The following is a 15,316-nucleotide window of genomic DNA, read 5'->3' on the forward strand; positions in this document are numbered from 1 at the left end:
ATCAACGTAGACACACTAAGGTAAAATTTGATGGATTTGGCAACCTAAAAATTTCATACCATTTTCATGTTAAAAAATAGGAGAGAATAATAAGTTGGGGAAAATACTTAAAACATGCAGTATCCAAAGGCTGTTAATTTTCTCAATATGTAAAGAGTACTTGCAAATCAATAGAAAAAAGGTTATCTCCATGAAAGAAAGTATTATGGATACAAATAGGCAATTCAGAAAAGACTAATAAGCACCCTGTCACCATATGAGAACGGTTCATCCTCACTGTCTACAAGAGAACACAACCTAAACCAGGTGTCATTCTTTAAATGGTAAAAAAAAAAGGCAGATTTTCCAAAACAAAACAAAATAAAACACTCAGGTTGTTAGCTGTTGCTAGGAATTAAGCATTATTTCCGTACCTTTCTGATGAGTATGTCCTTTTGTGTGAAATCTCAGAAGAGCAGATCTTCCATGTATCAGGCATATCTTAGACCTTTACCTCCTTTGGACCAGCAATTCTAACTCCTGACTTTTCTCCTGAGGAAACAATCAAACAGACACACACTAAGAATTGGACCACCAAGAATGTGAATTGTAAGTTTTAAAACCAAACCTGGGGAAAACAATGGAGTGTTCATCGAGACAGTGGTTTTAAATGAGTCATTTTAAAAGTAGTGACTACATTTACCTAAAGGGCCTCTGTATAAATCCAAAGTCCCTGTAGTAAAGCATCTAATGACATGGGGACATGCTCATGGCATAATCCTAAGTGAAAAAAGCAGGACTCGAATTCACAGACATTGTGATCTCCATGTCATCTTGTATAAATGAACTTTGTTATTGAGCCACCCTGCACTTCCTCTTCCAAGTGAAGAAGTCATGTCTAACATAGTCATAATGGAGGCTGCACAGAAGCATCCAGAACAGGGACAGTCTGAGAGGTGGCTCGGCTTGAGAGTCAAGTGCAGAGGAAGCTTTCCCATCCAAGCTGATCTTGCAGGCATGGTGCTGGGCACCTTGGCCTCCACCTGTCTGTTCGCCTGTATCTGCTAAAACTCACTTCTCATAATGATGCTTGAGATCCTGCCTAGCAAAGCAGCCCACAGATGGTAGTAAGCAAGTGTCAGGTGGGATGTGCTTTGATGGCGGCTGACTAGTGTTAAGATGCATAGGTACCGAGGGGGAGCCCATGCAGACGTGAGGCATCTGGGCATTGGGGCCACAGGAGTCCTAGTGTCTGTGGGCAGGCAGGAGCTTCAGGGAGGGGCAGAGCACCTGCCACAGTTTGCTGGGCCCCTCTACTGAGCCAGCTGGAGCCCAAGGCAGTGCCCAGATGGCTTCTGCTGAGCTGAGGCTGAGGTCCTGCACCAAGATCCCTGGCATATCCCAGTGTGGGTGAACACAGGTCTATCCACCTTCCCTGGTAGAGAGCTCACATGCTCACAGGTGAGAGTGACCATGTGGCTATTGCTCCCCAGCAGTGAGGTCAGTGTTGATTTCCCCGGCACCACTGGGATCTGGCAGGACACCTCCCCAGGCCATCACTGTGCATCTGTCATTTCTGGTCTCAGCACAAACTCAGACTTTTCCAGAGGCCCAACCTCTCCTTTCACCCATACAGAGGGCACATCTCAGGACTCTGGGGGACAGACATGCCAGCCACAGCTGGGCCCAGGGCAGGCGCTCCCCAAGATCCCTGGTGACACCCACTCCCTGCACCAGTGTTGGGCATGCTCTCTGCCTCCATGCCCAGCAGTTTCGGGGCTCTGTGTTCTTGGCAGGGCTCGTCTTCTCTGGGCAGGAGGGCTGGCCAATCCTCCTTCTCTCTTCTTCACCTGACCTTCTGAGCTCCCATTTCCCACCTGGCCCCATCTGGGGCCAGATTAGTCCTGCCATAGGTCCAGGTCCTGGCAGGGGCTGGTGTCCAGCAGAGAGGGAAGCACCCCTGGCAAGGGCAGCCAGCAGTCACTAAGGATTGTCCAGGACCAGCACCAGGGATCGGCCTTGCACTGCTTCATGCCTCCATCAACTGAGGCCCTCCAGACATGGTCCCAGGGCCCCAGCATCCTAGTGTAGTTCTATGGGCTTAGGTCCCTGAATCTATGCTCCAGGGGAGCACCTGGACAGCATGCCCACTCAGGGACAGAGCAGGGTGAGACCGGGGCATATTGGACATTTTCAGCTGGCCACCCATGTCCCCTGGTCACTCTCCCTACCACGCCCACCTGATACCTACCATCTGCTTTCTTTGGTTTGCTTCCTGCCTTCTCTAAAGTTCTATAAGGACCTTGCATCCCCACATGGGAAAATGCTTCCTGCAAGTGGATTAAATATGAGTGATTCTGGGAGCCGGGTACCTGTGCACCTGCACAGGTGTGGCCTGCTCCTGTCTCTTCCCGCCATCTGCCTCCCATGGTCCATCAGTGTGCACCTTGTCCAGAAAGTGGCTTATAGCCTCAAATCTTCTCCCGGAAAGGAGACAACTCCTTCTTGCAAACTGAGTGGGTTGTGGCGGCTGAGGGCTCAAAGCTGAGTCCTGCCTGGGGAATCACATGGGCCAAGAGTGGCCACAGGCAGCCTGAGTCCTGCAGGGCTCACTGAGCTAGGCGAGAAAGAAGCCAAGGGAGTCTGCTGCTGCTCAACACAGCACAGAGGCTCCACAGGGTGGCACATCCAGGGCCATGGAGCTGAAACCACAGGCCTCTCTTGTGAAGCTTTTTCAAGGATTATTTTATGTGAATACTTTATTCTTTTTTCTTGCAGGAGAATCTACACTGCATAAGCTGAAGGCCTCCCCAAACACCTCACTCCACTCTGACTATACAATTCTAGAAACAGTTATACAAACACAGATCCAGGCCCAGACAACACTCTGAGGCCTGCCTGGTATGGACACCCTTTCCTTGCTGGCTCTACGCTGTGTTCTCCAAGTCACAGGAGTGGCAGGGTGCAGCTGAATCCAGTGCCTTGAACTGCACTTTGATTTCTATGACATTCAGTCAGCAAGGCACATTCCTCCTATGGTACAGAGAAGTGTGGCTGTGTCCTGGTGCTGACAGGCGCTCACTGTGATGCTTCTCTACACTACTCTTGCTCAGAAGGAAGTTGAATGTCATCCAGGCTCCCTCCCCTTCTGGTGGTTAAAGAGTTTCCCTTCCCATCCTGCAGCACGAGATGAAAGCAAGTGAGCAGGGGCAGTGTGATGGCCACTCAGCTCAGGAGTTCCAAGGCAAAAGGTCCTGGAAACAGGTTGGCCTCCACAGCCAGCAGGGAACCCTGGTCAACCTGTGACTGGTTTCCCAACCCACAACACACATTTGCTGTGTCATCTATGCTTCTCTTCATTATGAAGGAAAAAGAGCCCATGGAGGCCTTGCTCACAGAGGGCGATCTCACAGAGGCTGTGCTGTCAAAGACCTTGTTCACATAGGCGGTGCTCACACAGGCCAAGATCAGAGAGGTGGTACTCACAAAGTATGAGCTCACAGAGGCTGGGCTCACAGAGGCCAATCTCACAGGGGCTGTGCTCACAGAGGCAGTGCTCACAGAGGGCTTGCTCAAAGAGGCTGTGATCACAGAGATCTTGCTCCCAGAGGCCAAGCTCACAGAGGGCTTTCTCAGAGACCGTGCTCACAGAGGCCTTGCTCAAAGAGTTTGTGCTCACAGAGGCTGAGCTCACAGAGGACTGTCTCACAGGTGGTGTTCACAGAGGCTGTGTTCACATAGGCTGGGCTCACAGAGGGCTTGCACACAGAGGCCTAGATAACAGAGGGGTTGCTCACAAAGGCCATGATTACAGAGACCTTGCTTACAGGGGCCAAGCTCACAGAGGGCTTTCTTAGAGGAATGCTCAGAGGCCGAGCTCACAGAGGCTCACAGGGGCCCTGTTCACAGAGGATGAACTCACAGAGGCCATTCTCACACAGACCATGCTCACAGAGGCCGTACACAGAGAGGCTGTGTCGACAGAGGCCTTGCTAATAGAGTTTGTGCTCACAATGGCCAAGGACATAGAGACCATTCTCACAGAGGCCTTGCTCACAGAGACCGAGATCACAGAGGCCAAGGTCAAAGAGGACATTTTCACAGGCCGTGATCACAGAAGCCTTGCTCACAAAGGCCATTCTCACAGAAATCAAACTCACAGAGGCCTTGCTCACAGAGGCTCTGCTTGCAGAGACCTCGCTCACAGAGTCTGAGCTCCCAGAGGATGAACTCACAGAGGTCATTCTCAAACAGGCCATGCTCAGAGGCTGTGCTCGCAGAGGTCTTTTTCACAGACACCTTGCTCACAGAGGCCTTGCTCACAGATGCTGTCCTCACAGAGGGCTTACTCACAGAGGCCATACTCACTGAGACCTTGCTCACGGAGTTCATGCTCACAGTGGCCATGCACATAGAGGCCATTCTCACAGAGGCCAAACTCACAGAGGTCTTGCTCACAGAGGTCTTGCTCACAGAGTTCAAGCTTACAGAGGCCATGATCACAGAGGCAGTTTTCACAAAGGCCATTCTCAGAGGCTGTTCTCATAGAAGCTGTGCTCACACAGGCCTTCCACAATGAGGGCTTGATTACAGAGGCCGTGCTCAAAGACGCCTTTTTCAGAGAGGCTGTACTCACAGACGCCTTCCTCACAGAGGGCATGCTAACAGAGGCTGTGCACATAGAGGCTGTTCTCACAGAAGCCAGGCTCACAGAGGCCTTGCTCACGGACAACTTGGTCATGGAGACCTTGCTTGCAGAGTCCCTGCTTACAGAGTCCAAGCTCACAGAAGCTGTGCTCACAGAGGCATTGCTCATAGAGGACTTGTTCACAGAGGCTGTGCTCTCAGAGGCCTTTCACACAAAAACCTTGCTAACAGAGGCCGAGCTAACAGAGGGCTTGCTCACAGAGGCCATGCTCACAGAGACATTGCTCATAGAGTCTGTGCACACAGTGGCTGTGTGCAGAGAGGCTTTTCTCACAGAGGCCGAGGTCAAAGAGAGCTGTCTCAAACAGGCCGGCCTCACAGAGGCCTTGCTCACAAATGTAGACTGCACAGAGGCAGAACTCACAGAGGTCTTGCTCACAGAGTCTGAGCTCACAGAGGCCATGCTCACAGTGGCCTAGCACACAGACCGCTTGCTCACATAGGTTGGGCTCACAGAGGCCGAGCTCACAGGGTCCATACTCACAAAGGACACACTCACAGGGGCCGTTCTCACACAGACCATGCTCGGAGAAGCAGTACTCACAGAGGCCATGCTCACAACGACCATTCTCATAGAGACCATTCTCACAGAGGCTTTGTTCACAGACAGCTTCCTCAAAGAGGGCTTGTTTACAGAGGCTGTGCTCATAGAGGCCTTGCTGACAGAGGCTCTGTACACAGAGACCTTGCTCAAAGATACCTTGCTCTCAGAGGCCTTCCTCACAGAGTGCTTGCTTACAGAGACTGTTATCACAGAGGCATTTCTCACAGAGACCTTGCTCACAGAGTCCGTGTTCACAGTGGCCACACTCACATACGCCTGGCTCACAGAGGCCAGGCTCCTTCAGGCCTTGTTCTTAGAGGCCGTGCTCACAGAGACCATGATCACAGAGTCCTTGCTCACAGTGGCCCTGTGCATAGAGGCTGTTCTCACAGAAGCTGAGCTCACAGAGGCCTTGCTCACAAAGACTGTTCTCACAGAGGCCTTTGTCATACACAGCCTGCTCACAGAGGCCTTGTTCACAGAGGCCTTCCTTACAGAGGGCTTGCTCACATAGGCCATTCTCACAGAGGCTGTACTCACAGAGACCTTGCTCAGAGTCCATGTTCTCAGTGGCCATGTTCATAGAGGCCGTTCTCACAGAGGCCAAGCTCAAAGAGGCCTTGCTCACAAAGGCCATTCTCACAGAGGCCAAAATCACAGAGGCCTTTCTCAGAGGCCAGTCTCATACAGGCCTTGCTCACAGAAGCTGTGCTCGCATAGGCATTTTTCACACAGACCTTGCTCACATAGGCCTTGCCCACAGGAGCCGAGTTCACAGAGGTCTTGCCCACAGAGTCCGAGCTCATAGAGGCCGAGTTCACAGAGGCCTAGTACACAGAAGGCTTGCTCACAGAGGCTGTTCTCACACAGGCCATGCTCACAGAGGCCATACTCACAGAGGCCTGTGACAGAGGCCTTGCTCACAGAGGCCTTGCTCACAGAGGCTGTGCTTGCACAGGCCTTTTTCACAGACACCTTGCTCAAAGAGGCCAAGCTAACAGAGGCCTCGCTCACTGAGTCCATAATCACAGTGGCCATGCGCATACAGGGCATTCTCACAGAGTATGTGGTCACAGAGGCCTTCCTCACAGAGGGCTTGCTCAGAGTCCGAGCTCACAGTGGCCATGGTCACAGAGGCCTTGCTCACAAAGGACATGCTCACAGAGGCTGTCTAACAGAGACCTTGCTCACAGAGGCCATGAACAGAGAGGCCGTATTCATAGAGGCCGAGGTCACAGAGGGATTTCTCACACAGACCATGCTCACAGAGGCCTTGCCCACAGATTTTAATCTCACAGTGCCCGTGTTCCAAGAAGCCTAGCTCAGAGAGGCCGAGGAACAGAGGGCTTGCTCACATAGGCAGTGCTCACAGAGGCCGAGCTCAAAGATACCATTCTCACAGAGGCAGAGCTCACATAGGCTGGGTTCACAGAGGGCTTGCTCACTGAGTCGGAGCTCACAGAGGCCTTGCTCACACAGGCCCTGCTCACAGAGTCTGTAATCACAGAAGCCTAGCACAGAGTGCTTGCTCACTTAGGTGGTGCTCACAGAGGCTGAGCTCAAAGAGGTCATAGTCACAGAGGACCAGCTCACAGATTCTGACCTCACAGGGACCATGATCACAGAGGCCGAACTCACAGAGGGCTTTCTCACACAGTCTGTGTTCTCAGAGGCATTGCTCACAGAGGCCAAGCTCACAGAGAACTTGCTCACAGATGCTGAACTCACAGAGGGCTTTCTCACACAGGCTGTGTTCTCAGAGGCATTGCTCACAGAGGCCAAGCTCACAGAGAACTTGCTCACAGATGCTGGACTCACAGAGGGCTTTCTCACACAGGCCGTGCTCACAGAGGACTTTGCCACAGAAGCCTTGCTCACAGATGCCATGCTCATAGAGGCCATTTTCAGAGACTGAGCTCACAGAGGCCGAGCTCACAAAGACTGACCTCACTGTGGCTCAGCTCACAGAGGCCATGCTAACTGAGGCTGTAGTCACAGAGACTTTGCTCACAGAGGCTGTGCTCATAGAGGCCATTTTCATAGATGCCTCGAGCTCAAAGAGGCCATCCTCGAAGAGCATGAGCTCACAGAGGCCTTGCTCATAGAGGCCAGGGTCACAGTGGCTGAGCTGACAGTAACCATGCTCACAGAGGACGAACTCACAGAGGCCTTGCTCACAGAGGCTGTGATCACCGAGGCCATGCACACAGAGGCTGAGCTCACAGTGGGCTTTCTCACACAGGCTATGATCACAGAGGTCTTGCTCATAGAGGCAGAGCTCAGAGAGGGTGAGCTCACAGAGGCCTTCCTCACAGAGGGCTTGCCCACTTAGGCCGTTCTCACAGAGGCTGTGATCACAGAGGCCATGATCAGAGTGGCTTTGCTTACAAAGGCCTTGCTCTTAGAGGCTGTGCTCACAGAGCCCTTTCTCACAGAGACCTTCCTCACAGAGGCAGAGCTCACAGATGCCTTGCTGACAGTGGCCCTGCTCACAAAGGCCATTCTCACAGAGTCTGAGCTCACAGAAGCCATACTCACAGAGGCTGAACTCACAAAGGCCCTTCTCACAGAGGACTTTGCCACAGAGGCCTTGTCCACAGAGGCCATGCACATAGAGGCCGTTCTCATAGGTTGAGCTCACAGAGGCCTAGCTCACAGTGGCTGAACTCACAGAGGCTTAGGTCAGAGGCTGAGTTCACAGATGACTTACTCACAGAGGCCATTTTCACAGAGGCTGACCTCACAGTGGCTGAGCTCACAGAGGCCTTGCTCAGAGAGAATGTTATCACAGATTCCAAGTTCACAGATTCCAAGCTCACAGAGGCCATGCTCACAGAGGCTGTTCTCACAGAGACCATGCTCACAGAGACCTTGCTCACAGAGGCCATACTTACAGAGGCCAATCTCACAGAGTCCTTACTCAGAGGCTGAGCTCACAGAGGCTGTGCTCACAGAGTTCGAACTCACAGAGGCCATGCTGAGGGGATGGGACAGCAGGCACAGAAGGGCATTCCCCAATAAGTCAGGGTGAGAGCCAGGCAGCAACCAGTGGTCACAGAGACCTAGCCTCCAAATTCTGCCTGAACCCTGTGGCAGCCTTTAATTTTACAGCATTCAAGGGCACAGTCTTGGTCACTGTTTAAAAGCATCTGAAGGTTCAGGGGCCCTTCTGGTGTGGCTTGCAGAGAGCTTGTTATCTAGTCTGCAGCTCGCAAAATCCCCATCCCAGTGCCCTGCACCTAAAGCAGTGGCCCTTGGGAGTGAAGCTGGCATCTGAGTGAAATACCTCAAAAGTCCCTCCAACCTCCCAGAAAATACAGGCAGGTGGGTCTGCATAAGCAATCCTCGGTGGCCATGGGCACACAGGTGCACACAGCTAGGGCTGAGCAGTGCGCTCAGGAGTTGAATTTAACCATGACCTGAGTGCAAGAGGAAGATGACCACAGGGTCTGAGAAGCCATGTCTGAGCTGACAGCACACAGTGCTGGTGACACAGTGGGGAGTTCCGGTGTCTAACCAAAGACAAGGAAGTGCTCTTCCCTCTTCCCTGCACTGGCAGGACCTGGCACATGGGCCTCAGTAAGGGAGATGTGGTCACTGACAGTGAGGTCAGCTCCCCGTGAGTGGTACAGATCCCTGGACATGTGCTTCCTGTGGTGATGGCTCCCTCCTCCTGCTAAGGGTCCCATTTATCCCTGGACTTAGGACTCAGCAAGAAGGCTGTCTCCTCCATCTGCACAGGACATTCAATCTACATTCAAATACTCTCCAGCACCTCCCACCATGTTTGCTGCCCATCCCTGGCCCACGATACTGTTCTCTGGCCACTGAGGGTTTCCTGTCCACCCTCCTCCCATCTCATCTCCACACAGGGGCTGGAAACTGTCCTGAAGCACAAATGAGACACTTCCCCATGTGATCCCAGCCCTCCGACAGTCTCGCCTGGTCTTCAGGCTGACATCCAGTCTCTTAAGTGACCTGCAAATCCAGTCCTAAACACCTCCACCTATCCTGATGCCTGCCACACACTGCTGTGCCAGCTGCCCTCGGGGCTTATTCCTCCAACTCCCTCAAGTCCCTGACACAGGCCTTTTGCATATGCCATCCCCTGCTCCTGGACAGCTTTACCTTGAGGTCTCTGTGCAGGGGACTTCGTGTGGGCAGGTGTCACCTCAGTCATCTTCACCTCAGGGGTTCCCCTTTGCCCACCAGCCTAAGGCAGCCCCACTTCTGAAGTCATGTGACTGAGCATTCAGCATGATCTTGTCTTGTATTAATTCATGGCTCCAGTGCCCATCTCCCCACCAGAAAGAGATAGGGTCTCCCAAGGCCTACCACAGTGCTGTCACAAACTAGGCCCACAACTTAAGTGTGTGGGTGGAGTAAGTGAATGAAAGAGGCTATGGAGGGCTGAGGGGTCTTCATTGCTTGGGCATTGTCCCCTGGAAAACTGGTGAAGGATGGGCCCAGCAGGATTAGAGATCAGGGGTTGCCCCCAGTCAGAGGTGATGGGCCCCCAGCATGAGCCCTGCCTCACAGCCTGCTTACCTGCAGCTGCTTGAGGGCTTTCTGGGCTTGCTCTGGCTTCAGGTACTCCACAAATTCAAACCCCACAGAAAGCAGCACTCCTGGAACAGGGGACCCACCATGAGAGGGAGCACAGAGTGAGCCAGGACTCGGCTTTGGATCCTTTCCAGTTCCCTTTCCAGCCCCCACATGGCCTCAGCTCCAGGCTTGCCGTTTATGACTAGTTGTCCCAGTGAATTCAATGCCACTATTAATTAACAAATGACTGATGTGATAAATAAATTCCTAATAGGATCCCACCATAATGAGGGAGGGGGAACTGACATGACCACTGTTCTCCAGAAGGAGCTTCTACCTGGACGGCCCTGCCTCCATGTGGCATCGCAAGCACCCAGGGCTGCCTACTGTATGCATTTCTGACCCTTGGATCTGGCTCCTGGATTTCAGGTCTAAAGTTCTGACAGGGAAGTGAAGGTGCCCTGGCTCTGACTGGTTCCCCACTCTAAGGCAACAGGAGGTCAGAGGGCAAGAGCAACAGCAGCCTCTCCAGGGGTGCTGCTTCCTGACTGTGTGTGTGTGTGTGTGTGTGTGTGTGTGTGTGTGTGTGTGTCAATGTAGAGGGATAATGCTGGGGAGTCCCATGGAGCACCCCTAAGCACAAAGTCTCTAAGTGCATCTCTGCCTCCCCTTCAGAGCTCTGCAAGGGTGTTTCTTTTCAGAGGCTGAAGGACCCAGGGCCAGGTGCACTAGGGAACCTTGTGAACAGCCCAAACATGGCTTGGAAATGCAGGGGACAGGCAGTCCTGTCCCATGGTGACTGTCAGTTTGCTCTCTGAGCAGAGAGCTGTTGTTTGGGGGCAGAAGGCTGTGGGCAGTGGGCTAGTGGCATCTGTACCTGAGTATCAAACATACTCCTGAGAAAGAGGAGCTCACCCAGCCTCCGACACGGCAGGGCAATACTGCCTGGGAGGCTGGTCTTTGCCAAGAGCAGCACATGCTCCTGGCCTCTGTGCCCATGGGCTCAGCCCACAGGAAATGCTGACCTGGAATTGAGGGAGGGGGGCACATGCTGGTGCCAAGAACCCAGCACTGCTGGCCCCCCATGTGCCAGTTCTGCACGAGATCTACCCACCATCTCTCCTTGTGCCCCTCAAGGGTTAGCAGTATGACCTGCTGCTGCAAACCCACCTGCACCCAACCATCCTTCACACCAGTCCCAGGCCGAGCGTGGCTTCATCCTGCTGCACCTAGCTGACCAGATACCACCTCAGATAGCTCTCCCCAATGCCTGGCTGGATGGCAGGCTCCAGAAAGGAGAGTGGACACCCCAAGAGCTGCTTCCAACTTCAACAATGGGTGGCAAGGTGCTCTCAGGGGCAAGGGCAGGTTCCCGGAGTGGCAGTGTCCCTGCAGCCTGGTTTACCTGCTGCCAGAGCAGACAGAGGCAAGGGACATCTAACTTCATGCATGCACAGAAGCATCTGCTTAAAACCCTCGGTGGTTCCAACCAGGCTGCAGTCCAAACCCCTACAGGGCATAAAAACCACTTCCTAAGCTGAAAACTGCCTCCCTTTCCAGGACACCTCCTGCCTTGGCCTCTGCCACCAGGCTGCTCAGCCTCCCTGCCTCTAGGCCCACTCTGACTTGAAGAACCTGCCACAGTCCTCCTGGTCCTGTGCTGAACCAACCAGCTTACATGTCCCCCAGCTACCGCAGGTACCTGGGGACAGGGACCACATCTCTGGTGCTCACTACTTGGTGGTCCAGGCCAGTTAGGGAGTGAATGAGCAGTGGTCACTATTAACTTGTGCTGCACCCCACCATGTCCGTGAATCTAAGGGCTGCTGCACTGGGTATGTGGCTGTGATAAAGGACAAAGGATGTGTCCTTGCTCATGTTCTGCTGGGAATCAGGGAATGAATGAGGGGAGGCCAGGAGCATCAGAACAAGACACAGGGCTGAAGGGAGAGGCCAGGTGGTCTCTGCCTGCCCACTACCTAATGGCCAGGGAGTTGCAGATTAATGACCTGGTGGAATGATCTAGAAGTTCTACGTATGGGTCATTTCCCTTGGAACTGAAGCGGGAAAGTTCACAATCAGTCCTTCTTGCTGTGTCTGGAAGGAGTGGGGAGGAGGAAGCCCTCGGGTGCTGATGATACACTGCCTGCCCACTATGTGCATAGCTCCAGGACCACGTGACAGCCTGTGAGGCTCTGGACATCCCAGGATGTGTGGGTGTCTTTGACTGTGCAGCAGGAGTCTCCAGGAGAGAGGAGGGGCTATTTCAGACAAGCCTGGCTGCCCTCTCCACCTGCAGGTACGATTCCTTCTGGAACCACTTCCTTCCAGTCAAGATTTCCATGGGTTACCTGTTTTGCTCTTCTTGGAGATGGAGCAGCTACTCATGACACCCACTTTGGAAAACACCTGGAGAAGAGAGGATCATGCAGCCCCCGACTAATGGGAGCATCCACCACCTGTGCAGGGCTCCTCTCCAGTCACCATGGGTCCACCTACAGGCACAGGAAGTAGGAGGCACACAGAGCTGACCCCAGGAGGCTGCTCACTGTGCACGGGCCTGTGCCAGGTCCCACACCATCCACCCACCTAGTGACCCAGATACGCCCTCAGATGGGCAGCCGAGGGACAGGGAGCTAGCAGTTGGTGTCACAAAGCCAGACATGCTGGACCTGGGCCTAGGCGGCTGAGTCAGGCTCTGAGCCACTTTGCAGCCTGCAGAACTGTCCTCCCATGTCTGCCCATGGAGATCCTGGGTCATTCGGAGGTGGTGAGCAATGACCTGTTCCAAGTAACCTTGCCAGTCCCCCAGGCCTCTTGAAATGGCAGCTGGGCTGCTTTCTTCCTCCACTTACAGAGGGAAGATCTAGGCTTTGGAATAGCTGAGAGGTCTGCTACAGACCCCAGAAGCCAGTATCAGTTCAGGGGCATGGAATCTACTGACCCCAGGCCCGACCACCTCACTGCCCTCTGTGCTTAAAGCCAAAATAATTCTACAAAACTCTAAGTCACACTCTACATTTCCCCTCTCTTCCCCTGTCTCCCTTTAGAGCCCAGTTAAGGCACACTCCATGTGGCTCTGGCTCTGGCCCTGTCTTCAGTACCAAAGACAGGCAGGGGCTCAGTAATGTCCACCAAGTGAGCGATGGGTAGCAGGAGGAGCGGAGACCCTCACACACACCAGCGGCAGACTTGTGCTTCAGACGTGTGACCCTCTACCTGGATGATCTCAGTCATCCTAGTCAAACCTTCAGAACAACCAAATAGGAAAGTTGCACTCATGCCTCTATGACAGCCAGAGAAACCGAGGCACAGAAAGGCTGCAGGGCTTGCCCATTAGAAAGGAGGGAGGCCAGGATCCAGGCCCGGGAGGACTGACCCCTGATCATGGCTCCACGTTCAGGTGCTGGGACAGGGGTCCTGTGATCTGGGTGTGCTTCCCAACAGTGCTCTAATGGGCTGTGAGAGCCCAGGACAGTGAGGCAATCTCTCTGAAGCTCCATCTACCAGTTGAACTAGATGGTCCTGGCTGAACCTTCCAGCTCCAGGGCATTCAATTCTGAGGACACCCTTGAGCTGCCGTTTGTTAAACTCCAGGAGACACTGATCCAAAAGTTATGTCCCACACCATGCCAGAACTGACAAGGACAACACAGGACCAGAGCTGGCCTGACAGGTTGAGTCACCTGCCTTGGAGACACTGCTAGGGTGCACCTCTAAAACTAAGTCACATTGGTATCAGTGCTTCACCAGGCCCTCTGGGGCCCCTGGCCATGCTGCCTGCTTGGGTCTGGGCTTCTTCATTGCTGTGGCTGTCCTCCTACCTAGGGACACTCATGGCACAGAGTCAGGGTCAGTGGACACTTCCTCTTCTCTTCAACCCTCTATAGAATTTTAGAGCTCAAGGAACCTTTTGAAAGGGGAATCAGAGGATTTCAATCCTCTGGTCATCTCCCTTAGTTCACAGCTGTGAGCTGTGTCACTCATCCATTAAGCAGGAAATCTCATGAGCATCTGTTCTGTGCCATGCTCGATTCACTGAAAGCAACACCTCTTCTGGGCAGTCCCATTTGGGGAGGTGGGGAGCTCGCAGTCCCCATACTCTGGGAGGGGCCCCTCGCCCATCCTGGCCCTGCAGCCCATGGGCTGCCATGCTCACTGGTCATCTGCCAAACCCCTGCCTGGAGCTCTCTACCCTGCCCCTCCTGCTCTCCTCCCACAGGTGCAGACTCACACCATACAATGTGCCATGTGGGGACACCTCACTGATGAGTCTCCTGCAGGCTCCATCAGGCCACGCATAGTGGTGGCATCGACTTCTGGGCCGCTCACCACAGAAGCAGTTTGCAAACTCTTTTCAAGCATGCTTGGAACTCTGACCACCACCCCCCCCTTCTGACAGCAGGGGTGGTGTGTGGCAGGGTGGACTGTCCACCACCTGAGCCATGCCAGACCCAGAGCAAACACGCTGCCTGCATCGCAGTCTGGAGCATCCCCCATTCCTGGTGGATACTCACATCCCTCAGTGTCTCCTCTGGTGCTGAAGTTGAGATTTTTAATAAACAGAGTGCATCCTGGAAGGCTCTTGTCTTCCTCCTCCTCCTGCTCCTCTTCTTCTGCCCTTCGCTGTGGGGGCCTCTGCTCCTTCCCCTGCTGGCTTCTCACCTTCTGAGTTCTGTCAACCACTAACCCCATCAAAAACAAACCACTCCATTAAGTAACATCTACCCACAAAGCCAGGGCCTAAAGCACAGAGCGCTGTACCAAGGGGCACTGCCTCTGTGGCACAGTCAGGAGGGACCACAGGTGTCAGCAGCAAGAGAGCCAGGGAGAGAGACAAAGTCCCACCATGTGCCCCTGTGGTATTTTACTTCTTTTTTTGTACTAGGGATTGAACCCAGGGGCACTTACCCACTAAGCCACATCCCCAGCCCTATTTTGTATTTTATTTAGAGACCAGGTCTCACTGAATTGCTTAGCGCCTCCCTTTTGCTGAGGCTGGCTTTGAACTCAAGATCCTCCTGCCTCAGCCTCCCGAGCTGCTGGGATTCCAGACATGTGCCACTGCACCCAGATCCTGCTGTTTTAAAGAGAGTATGACAGAGATCCAAACCTACAAGCCCCAGATAGGACTAGGCTACACTCATATTAACCTCAAAATAAATTATGGAAAATATGTTCTTGAACCTGAACCTAAGGAAAATGTTATTCTTCCTAAAAAAACAGCACTTAGTGAACTTTCAAACTGAAATGCATCTTAAAGTTTTGCAAAAATTACAGAATGGGAAAACGGAGTATTCTAAAACCCCTTGAATATGGATATCAAATACCCCTTGCACATGCATGTGTGTCAAAGTGATTCTGTCTATACACGAGGAAGTCATAGTATTTCCTAATAGTGGAAACTGGGAAAACTCACCAGAGTCACAGATAGACCAGCAAGGCCACCGGAGCCTGGGATGGTAGGTCACCACTTAAACAATGTGCTGAGGAACGCTGAAGGGCGCTGATGGACCCTGGGAGCGGAAAGTGAAGATGAGG

The 15,316-nt window shown here is 53.1% G+C and overlaps 1 pseudogene across 1 annotated transcript in view; it reads right to left on the bottom strand.

The window, feature by feature from the left end:
• Positions 1-385: 385 nt before the first annotated feature.
• Positions 386-15,316, bottom strand: part of LOC306652249 (putative RNA-binding protein 19) — a 58,231-nt pseudogene continuing 43,300 nt past the window's right edge. Inside the window, exon 12 of the transcript in view lies at positions 386-531. The product of the transcript in view is annotated as a putative RNA-binding protein 19 (transcript). The remainder of the gene's footprint in view (positions 532-15,316) is intronic.

The sequence above is a fragment of the Sciurus vulgaris genome (assembly GCF_902686455.1).
Source record: "Sciurus vulgaris genome assembly, contig: HiC_scaffold_155_arrow_ctg1, whole genome shotgun sequence".
Lineage (NCBI taxonomy): Eukaryota > Metazoa > Chordata > Mammalia > Rodentia > Sciuridae > Sciurus > Sciurus vulgaris.